At 40.3% G+C, this 10,698-nt stretch overlaps 1 non-coding gene across 1 annotated transcript; it reads right to left on the bottom strand.

The window, feature by feature from the left end:
- Nucleotides 1-1,807: 1,807 nt before the first annotated feature.
- On the bottom strand, nt 1,808-1,911 carry LOC148577856 (small nucleolar RNA R71). The gene has a single exon (XR_015903655.1). It is a non-coding gene; the product is annotated as a small nucleolar RNA R71 (small nucleolar RNA).
- Nucleotides 1,912-10,698: the final 8,787 nt, after the last annotated feature.

Genomic DNA, 10,698 nt, shown 5'->3' with positions numbered 1-10,698 from the left:
TTGGCATAGAACTACTCTCTGTATTTTACTTTCTCTGCACTTCTAGTTTCATCATGTATTCTCCATCTTTGTTTTCATTTTCCAGAGCTATGAACAACTAAACCCCTTTCATTGGGTTAGGGAGCTCTGTTGTAATTTGATGGATCAATACTAGTTTTCATTATTCTTCTTCTATCTTTTCTCTTGATTTTACTTGAAAGCTTTCGATCTTCATCCAATTGGGTAGTTATCTTGGAAAAGAAGCTATTCAAACTTGGATCTCTTCTGAACCTTGAAAGAGGAATGAAGAGATCATGCTAGAAATGCTTTCTCATGCTGGACCAAATTGGGTTTGGATGGATATGTGACTATAATCCTCTCAACACTTGATTTGGGAAATGCATGTGGTATAATCAGTGACCATACTTCATCTCTTCTCATGAGCAATTGACCAAGGAATTGGCTATTGATCAAGATTTGAGAGATTAAATTACAAGGAATTGTAATTCGATCACTTAAGATTGTCTAGGAGATCAATGAGTGCATTGATTGAGGAAAAGATGAAAATGAAATTGATATGGAGAATGCAACATCTCCTGAGCCCAATGAACTCCCCATTTATGATCTTACCCACTCTCTTTAATTTCTGTCATTTACGTTTTTGAGCAATTACCCCGTTCCCATTTAAGATTCTGCAGTTTACTTTCCGTCATCTACATTTAGCTCTTTATTTCTAGCATTTACTTTTCTGTTATTTACTTTTCCGGCATTTAATTTTCTGCAATTCTCAACTCAAATTCTGATTCGCTCAACTAGAACATTCCTCTAATTAAAGTTGCTTGATCAATCAATCCCTGTGGGATTCGACCTCACTCTATTGTGAGTTTTTACTTGACGACAAATTCGGTACACTTGCCGAAGGAAATTTGTTATGAGACAAGTTTTCCGTGCATCAAGTTTATGGTGCCGTTGCCGGGGATTGATTGTGCATCAACAATGATTAAATTGGAGGGTAACTAGATTGAGCATTTTATTTTTGTTTGATTTAATTTTCTGTTTGAGTAATTTACTTTCAGTTCTAGTTAATTTCTTCCCTTCTCCCTACTTTTTCGTTTTTAGTTATTTACCATTTATTCCATTGACCCACTAACTGTTTGATATATTGCATCACTCACACTAACAGTCATTCTGACAAAAATACTTTTTGCATCTATTTTTCTTGCTTGTACTTGTGGGTTGTATGACAGGGAGAAGAAGCGGCGCTTCAACTTCCTTTGATTCTGAACCTGAGAGGACCTTCTTTAGATTAAGGAGGGAAGCAAGAGGAAAAAGAGTAGTTGGTGTTGAGGAAGAGGAGGAATACTTTGAACCAAACATGGAAGAAAACATGGAAAACCATCATGAAGAAGAGACTCACAACCATGGCGGAGGAGGTCGAGCAAATCATGCTGGGGAGGATAGAAGAGTTTTAGGCTCTTACATCAATCCAAACCCAGGAAACTGTGGAAGTAGCATTCAAAAGCTAACCATCCATGCCAACAATTTTGAACTAAAACCACAGCTCATCACCCTTGTTCAGAACAACTGTTCGTTCGGAGGAAGTGTCCAAGAAGACCCCAATCAACATCTAACCACCTTCCTGAGAATATGTGACATAGTGAAGTCTAATGGTGTTCATCCTGACGCCTATATACTGCTTTTATTTCCATTCTCACTCAAGGATAAGGCAGCCAAGTGGCTGGAGTCTTTCCCAAAGGAGAGCTTGACAACTTGGGAAGATGTGGTGAACAAATTCTTAGCAAGATTTTACCCCCCTCAACGAATCAATAGGCTGAGAGCTGAGGTCCAAACTTTCAGGCAACAAGATGGTGAGACTCTTTATGAAGCATGGGAGAGGTTTAAGGACCTGACAAGGAGGTGTCCACCTGACATGTTCAACGAATGGGTGCAGCTGCACATTTTCTATGAAGGCCTGTCATATGAATCAAAGAAGGCAGTAGACCATTCATCCGGAGGATCTAGGAACAAGAAGATCCCTACCGAGGACTTCTCTCCAGGGGATAAAGTGATCTCAGCTTACTTCCCAGATATTCCCCCTGATCTCCCCACTGTACCATCTTAGTTACCTAAGGTCTTCATTATCAACAAAGTTCTCTCCTTGGAACATGTAGAGATCATTGATACAACCAATGGATATAAGTCCACAGCAAGAGGGGAGGACTTTAAGCATTACCAACCACCCTGATGAGGGAGAAACGTCAAGCTAGTGACGCTAAAGAAGCGCTTCATGGGATGCAACCCATGTTTTATATGCTTTTAATAGTGAATAAGTCAATATTCATGAATTCCAACCCAAACTCGACAAACACTTGGTGAAATCCTTATTATGCAGTATATAGCGAAGAACAAGTTTGGTGTTCAAAGCATGCCAAGAAAGCATGGATGCAACTCAGAGCATGCTAGTCTTGGAGCTTTGAACAAAACTTTTCATCACAGTACTCCAAACTAAGTTTGGTGTCACCCCAAGGTGCCACGAATATGCATATAAGGATACACAGTTAGTTAGTTAGTTGGTGTTGATGAATAAACAATCCAATCCTTTTTCTTTATTATTCTAGCCGTAAATTTTGAATTCTTATGATATTAATTTTTCTTATTCTTATAGGAAAAAGGAAAAGAGCATCGAAAGGGATTGATTGGACAATGAAATGAGGAAGGTTCGGCCACTTCATGAAGAGGGACTACACACTTGTTCTCAAAAGGGAACGTATTGGAAAATGTTGCCATGCAACATGGAAAAGAATGGGACCCTTGAAGACCGAACCAATAACCCTCATAAAGTGATGATCCTTGTCCTTTCTCCATGCACAACCCCAACCATCCATCAAGCAACCACTCCGTCAATCCACACCTTCCATTCACTCACAACCCCTCTATATAAGTGACCTTTGTTCCGTACCCCACCTTCACACTCCACGCACAATCTTCACACCTCTTTCTTTCGAAACCAAGCACCTCACACCACAATGGTGCACTGTATACTCAAAGGAGGAGAGATCAAGGTTCATGAACTCATAGCAGAAGGCATTAGAAAAATGGCAGAGAAAAGTGACTCAAGAGGAACGTTAGGTTACCCCAGCACTATTTACCGACTGTGCAAGAAAGCTGGGGTGGTGTTTGAAGATGAGGACCCCGTGTGGATAAAAGAGGGCATTCCAATAACCGTTCGACGAATGCATGCTACCGCATCCCCCCTGCCTCAACGGAAGCAGAGGAAGAGGCCAGCCCCTCAAGTAGTAGAAGGACAAGTCTTAGAAGGGCAAGCACCAGTCACCTTGGATATGCATCAACTGCAGGAAGCTATTGATGGCCTATCTCAACCATATTTGGAAAGCCAAGGAGCACAGAAGGAGCTTCAACTACAGATGATGGGGCAGCAAGAGGAATCACTCTCAAGATGGATGGCTCAACAAGGGGAGTGGCAAAAGCAAATGATGGAGCAACAACTGAGTCAAGGACAACAATGGAGTGAAACATTCCACAGGATGGAACAAAGGCAAAATGAACAACAACAATCCATCCAGAGGCTAATCAACATCCAAGCACATCAAGGTGCACACATACATGAGATGCATCAAAGACAAATAGAACAGGCAGAACTACTGGACGAGCAAAGGGCATTCGCAGAAGGAGTTTACCTGAGCGAGACTGTGCATCATATAAACACTCAAGCCAGGCTCGGTTACTTAGTAGGACAGCTGCCTATATTGCATCCAGGAATTACAAGGTACGAAGAAATGAGGGATGAATTAGCATGAGAAGAAAGACAAAAGGTGGAAGAGAGTCATGAATCAGTAAGGAAGGCACTTGAGGATTGGAAGCAAGCAAGATTGGCACGGATGCGAGGAAATGCAAGAGGACACAAAGAGGACAAACAAGGAAGAGAGCATAGGCAACCACACGAGTAAAAGGTGGTGGAGTTCCTTCTTTGGTCCATCTTTCTCTATGCTTTAAATAAGGAAGATCTTGTATGAAATAGAACTTTCTTCCATGTTAGTTTGAACTTTTTTTTTGTCTTTTAAGTTTTGTGTTGAAGAGGTCTATGCTTGCTAGTCTTTATGTCACTACATCATCACTAGGCTTACTTGTATGCTTGTTCCCTTAAATCAAATGAAAAGAGAATGAGTGTTTATAAAAGACCAGAATGGAGTTCATACTATGGAGTAAGTTCATGAGTTTATGGTGTGATCATAAGTTAGCTAAGTTGGTTCAACCACAAGGTGGGAAGACAACTATCTGTCATGAATACTATGCTTTGAACACACCCCATGAGATAGCTAAATAACAAGATCCTAATAAGAAAAAGGGGAAAAGAAAAATGAAAGTGGAAAAATAAAAGAAAAAGAGTAAGCAATAAGGCTAGGCACCAATGGTTTTAATCTTGAAGCATGTGTCTGTGGTGTTCCTGTGTGAGGGATTTACTTGGATGAATAAGCTCTTAGGGGTGCCTTATCACTTGGTAACTTGGGTTAACTAACTCGGGATTATCAGCTGAAAGTCCACTATCAAGAGTAACCCTCACTACAGAGCATTTAGTAACCCAAAGAGGTGCTGGACACCAAGGTCTCAAGAAAAGAAAATAAATAAACCATATGCCTGTGGTGTGTATGTATGGGGGAGAGACTTGAGGAAGTAAGTCCTTAGGGGTGCTTCAACACCTAGCACCTTGAACCAACTGGTTCGGGAGTGTTGGCTGAAAGCTTATTTTAAAGAGTTGCCCCCTTACAGAGCACTTAGCTTAAGAACACAAATAAGCCCTGAAATGACAACAAAAGGATCAATGAATAAAAGTCTCATGGGATGCAATCACAGTGAGTATTCTAGGACATGATAAAGGTCTGAAAGCCAGGAATGAACCTAAGTTGCTATGCATGAAACCACCATAAAATCAAGGACATGACCTCCACAAGAATGACTCATTTCTCTTGGTATTCCATTCATCATTCTCTTGTTCCAGTACTTGCTTAGGGACAAGCAAGCTTTAAGTTTGGTGTTGTAATGCCAGGGCATTTTGGCCAGTTTCACTGACCTTTTCTTTACTGTTTTTAGGGTAGTTTCATGCATTTCCTTAGAAAATAAGCTAGTTTTGGGTAGATATTCACTTACATCTTGATTCAAGCATACATTGTGCACTTTACATGATTTCATGAGGATTTTGCATGAATTTAATGACAAATTGGATGTTGTACTTCCCATGACTTGGACTAGAACTTTGATGCACTCTATTGCTTGATTTCAGGACAAAGGAAGCAAGGAAGAACCACGTTAGCAGCCACGTTAATCTAATTAACGTAACTCCTAATGTGGAATGGGAGTAACTTGCAAAGTTAATGAGAAAAGTAATCGCCAATAACGCTCTCGAAGCCATCATTGCCACGTTAAGAGTCACGTTAACTAAGTTAACGTGAACTCTAACGTGGAGAAAAGGAAATGGAGCCAACGTTAGTGACACTTACCTTTGTCACTAACGTTGGACCAAGCTCATAAGTGGCCACATTAAGAGCCACGTTAACTTAGTTAACGTGGGCTCTAACATTAAGAAGCAAGAGAGAAGCCACCGTTAGTGACATTCACCTTTGTCACTAACGTTGGCCAAGCCTCCATAAGCCACGTTAACTCCCACGTTAACTTAGTTAACGTGGAAGTTAACATGAAGCAAGAATGTGATCGCCAACGTTAGTGACACCTAACATTGTCACTAACGTTGTAATGAACCCACACAAGCTACTATGATCCACGTTAACTCCCACGTTAACTTAGTTAACGTGGAAGCTAACGTGGATAAGGGAATGATGAGCCAACGTTAGTGACACTCAACTTTGTCACTAACGTTGGAGATGGCTAGCATGGCCACGTTAGAAGCCACGTTAACCTAGTTAACGTGGACTCTAACGTGAGAAATAGGGGCACATTGGAACGTTAGTGACAAAGGTAAGTGTCACTAACGTTCTCGAAGGTTGGCAAGCCTATGTTAAAAGAGCCACGTTAACTAAGTTAACGTGGACTCTAACATAGGAAAGGGGGAGACTTCTCAACGTTATTGGGAAAGGTAAGTCCCAATAACGTGTGCGAAGGACAAAGAGGCAACGTTAGTAGCAACGTTTGTGCCACTAACGTTGGAGTTAACGTGGCTCTTACTTTGGTGAGGAACGTTAGTGAAAAAAGTGATTGTCACTAACGTTCTCGAACCCACATTTCCACTTAAATGTTAACACCACTAACGTCCTGAGCTAAAGTCTCTGCCCACTTCATACTTTCTCTCTGCAAGTAAAACTAAGCCCAATGAAGAAGATAACTGCTTCAAACTCAAGATCCAAAGGCCCATACCCAAGACTTAAAGAGCCAACTAGAAGATCAGAAGAGTAGTATATATAGGAGTAGCTTTGAATTAAAATGGGAGTTGGAAAATTATAGGGAGCCTCTTGGCATAGAACTACTCTCTGTATTTTACTTTCTCTGCACTTCTAGTTTCATCATGTATTCTCCATCTTTGTTTTCATTTTCCAGAGCTATGAACAACTAAACCCCTTTCATTGGGTTAGGGAGCTCTGTTGTAATTTGATGGATCAATACTAGTTTTCATTATTCTTCTTCTATCTTTTCTCTTGATTTTACTTGAAAGCTTTCGATCTTCATCCAATTGGGTAGTTATCTTGGAAAAGAAGCTATTCAAACTTGGATCTCTTCTGAACCTTGAAAGAGGAATGAAGAGATCATGCTAGAAATGCTTTCTCATGCTGGACCAAATTGGGTTTGGATGGATATGTGACTATAATCCTCTTAACACTTGATTTGGAAAATGCATGTGGTATAATCAGTGACCATACTTCATCTCTTCTCATGAGTAATTGACCAAGGAATTGGCTATTGATCAAGATTTGAGAGATTGAATTACAAGGAATTGTAATTCGATCACTTAAGATTGCCAAGGAGATCAATGAGTGCATTGATTGAGGAAGAGATGAAAATGAAATTGATCCGGAGAATGCAACATCTCCTGAGCCCAATGAACTCCCTATTTCTGATCTTACCCATTCTCTTTAATTTCTGTCATTTACGTTTATGAGCAATTACCCCATTCCCATTTAAGATTCTGCAATTTACTTTTCGTCATCTACATTCAGCTCTTTATTTCTAGCATTTACTTTTCTGTTATTTACTTTTCCGCCATTTAATTTTCTGCAATTCTCAACTCAAATTCTGATTTGCTCAACTAGAACATTCCTCTAATTAAAGTTGCTTGATCAATCAATCCCTGTGGGATTCGACCTCACTCTATTGTGAGTTTTTACTTGACGACAAATTCGGTACACTTGCCGAAGGAAATTTGTTATGAGACAAGTTTTCCGTGCATCAGAGGACAATCAACAAAATCCAAAGTCAAGTAAAGCAGGGAATTACATAGATGAAGAGCTCATTGAACCACCAATTTAAAAGGCTCTTGATGAAGATAAAACACCAATAATCACACAACCACCAAGTATTGATATCCAAGAAGTGAAGGCAACTAACAAGAGCACCGATCCAACCCCTAAACCACCAGCAAGCAAGCTCAATCAAGCCATTTACCAAAGGAAGCCTGCTCGAACGATGCCAAGGAAGGGGGCACTGACTGGCTCCTGATAAACCCCAATTTTGTGGTTTATATTGTGTAGAATTTGAGGGGTTTTGTCAATATTTCTCGCACTTATTCACAAGAAATGCATGGTTTTGTGTTCACTTCCTAATATTGCTCCATGATGAAAAACATGCTTATTTTGCCTTAAAATTGCCACATTTTAATCCTCTTCTATTGCCATTCGATGCTGTGATGTATTTGTTGAGTGATTTCAGGAATTATAGGGTAGGAATGGCCTAGAAGAGAGAAAGAAAGCATGCACAAAAGGGAGGAGCATGAAGAATTGAATTTTGGGAAAAGCAGCATCGGCGCGCCCGCGCACTCTACGCGCACGCGTGGATGAGGTTGGCTGGAAGCGGCGAGCAAGGATGGACGCATCCGCGTGGATCAGAAGATTCCTATCGACGCGCACGTGCACTTGGCGCGCACGCGTGGATCGCAAAAGCAATCGGCGCGCACGCACGCATGGGAAGCTCCACGTGACCTCATTAAAGGAAATCGTGCCTGGTAATTTCTGAGGCTCATCAGGCCCAATTTCAAGCTGTTTCTGCAAGGAAAAGACCCAAGGATGCTAGGGGAAAAGGGGGGATCAATCATTTTACACTAAGACACAATTTTAGCTAGTTTTTGGTTCTTTGTTCTTCTAGAGAGAGAAACCCTTGTTCCTCTCTAGATCTAGTTTTAATTTGATCTTCCCTTGTTGAATTATGAATTGGATCTTGTTAATTACTTGTTTTAATTGTTCAATTTGAATTCCTTAGTATAATTTTACTTAGATCTTGTGATAGTTTTATGAATTCTTATCAATTGTCATTTTATACCAATTTCATGAATGTTGTGAATCTTGACTTGTTGATGTTACATTGGTAATTTCTATGATTAATTGTGTTGTTTGGATGATTGTATGTTGATAATTGTTAGTGGGTACTTGTTGATTTCCATTTAATTTCTATTTTAAACATGTCTTTTGTTAATGCTTACCATGTGTTTGATGAATCGTTTACTTTGATTATGGAGTAGTTCTCTTTACTCTTGGCCTAGGCCAAGGGAATTGGGTAAACTTGAGTCATTGGGTCTAATGGATTTGATGATTTGGGAGCCCTTAGTGGTCAATATGATAACCATTGATGCTAACCTTCTATTAAGTTAATTAGTAGTGAGGTTAGAACTTATGGGTTGATGTTGACCAAACCATTTGACGTACTTCAAGTATAGAAGTAGACTTAATGAGTTTGGTTCCTCATAATTGTCAAGATATGGTTATTAGACAAGGATGGTGACCCCAATTCCTATGCCTAGCCAAGAGTTGCTTTTATTATTCATATTTGAAAACCGAAATTCTCAATTACTTGTTTTAGTTATAGTTACTTGTTTAGTTTAGAATAGAATCACATTGGATGTTACTTGTTAGTTTGGAATTGCTCATATCTTGCTTAGTTATTTGAATTAGTTTCTTGCAATTTAAGATTACTTGCTTGTTAAGATTCCCATTTATTTTTATGCTCATAACTCACAACCCCAGATTTCTAACCAATGTTGAAGCACATGTTTGCCCATTCCTTGTGAGACGACCCGGAGTTTGAATACTTCGGTTATTTCTATTGGGATTGAACTTGTGACAACCAAATCCCTCTTCTAAATTTGATACCCGAGGATTGTTGTTGGTAGAGCTATACTTGCAACGCGATTTTATTGAGGAAAATCTTTACCAATACACCCTTGGGCTATGACTCTCAAGTTTGATGACTCGGTCTCAACCAAATTCTAGCTTAGCTGATTTTGATCCCGAGATTGAAAGAACTTTGTTACATACTCGGCAAGCTAGACATCGGTTGGATTATACGGCTAGTACTTCGGCCTCTCTTAAGGAACATACCGAATCACTAGGCGGTACCGAGAGTGACTTGGAGTCTGCTACTTCCTATTCTTCTGTTGGCACTAATAATACATCTTTACAACCTACAGGTGAGCAACACATGGCGGAGCCACGACGGATCACTTTGCACGAGCAAGGAGCTCCGGATATCATACTTCAACCGTTGCAAGCAAGGTATCCTAACCTTGATCCAAACTTTGAATTGAAGAGTAGCTTGATACATCTACTTCCTAAATATCATGGGTTGCCGGGTCAAGACCCCATCTGACATCTAAGAGATTTTCAAGTTGCTTATTCTACGGCTCGAAGGCATGGAGCCGATGAGGTGGCTATCATGGTTTTTGCCTTCCCTTTCTCTCTTGAAGGGCAAGCAAAGACATGGTTTTATTCGCTACTGGATGAGATTGCTACTAATTGGAATTTCTTGAGAAGAGAGTTTCTAGATAAATTCTTCCCACCGGAGAAGATCGACTACATCCGGAAAGAGATTTCGGGCATAATGCAAAGAGACCAAGAGAGTTTGTATGACTATTGGTCTCGGTTCAAGAGGCTATTGGAATCTTGTCCTCATCATGGAATGAACACTCACTTGCTCATTAGCTACTTCACCGGAGGTCTTTGTGTGGAAGATAGAAGATTGCTTACCGCTTCTAGCGGTGATTCCCTTTCGAAACACAAGACGGAGGGAGAAGTTGGAATTTGATAAAGGATGTTGCCGAGGCTACACAATACACAAGGGTGAGAAGTAATCCTCTCAAGGGTGTGGTAGAACCATCCCCTTTTGAATCAAGTCTAACCAAAGCACTTGGGGATATGACCACCATCCTTACACAAATACAAAAGGATCAAAAGGAATACTACTTCATCCAAGCCATCCAAGCCCCACCTCCGGTTGCTCAACTTGAAGGCCCTCCTAGGATTTGTGGTTTGTGCTCTAGCACCACTCATTACCCCGATAAATGCCATCAAATTCAAGAGAAACATGCTCTTGTAGTAGCCAATGTGAATTACAATAACCATCCACCTTATCCTTCTCAAGGCCAAAACAATTACCATCAAGGTGATAATCAACATCAAGGGTGGAGGGATAATTCACAAGGAAGCAATCAAAACCAAAGATGGAATAACTCTTCTTTTCACCATAACAACAACCAATCTTCATCCC

This window comes from Arachis ipaensis, chromosome B1 (assembly GCF_059453495.1).
Source record: "Arachis ipaensis isolate K30076 ecotype BB chromosome B1, ASM5945349v1, whole genome shotgun sequence".
Lineage (NCBI taxonomy): Eukaryota > Viridiplantae > Streptophyta > Magnoliopsida > Fabales > Fabaceae > Arachis > Arachis ipaensis.
This window is presented reverse-complemented; position numbering and strand designations above follow the sequence as displayed.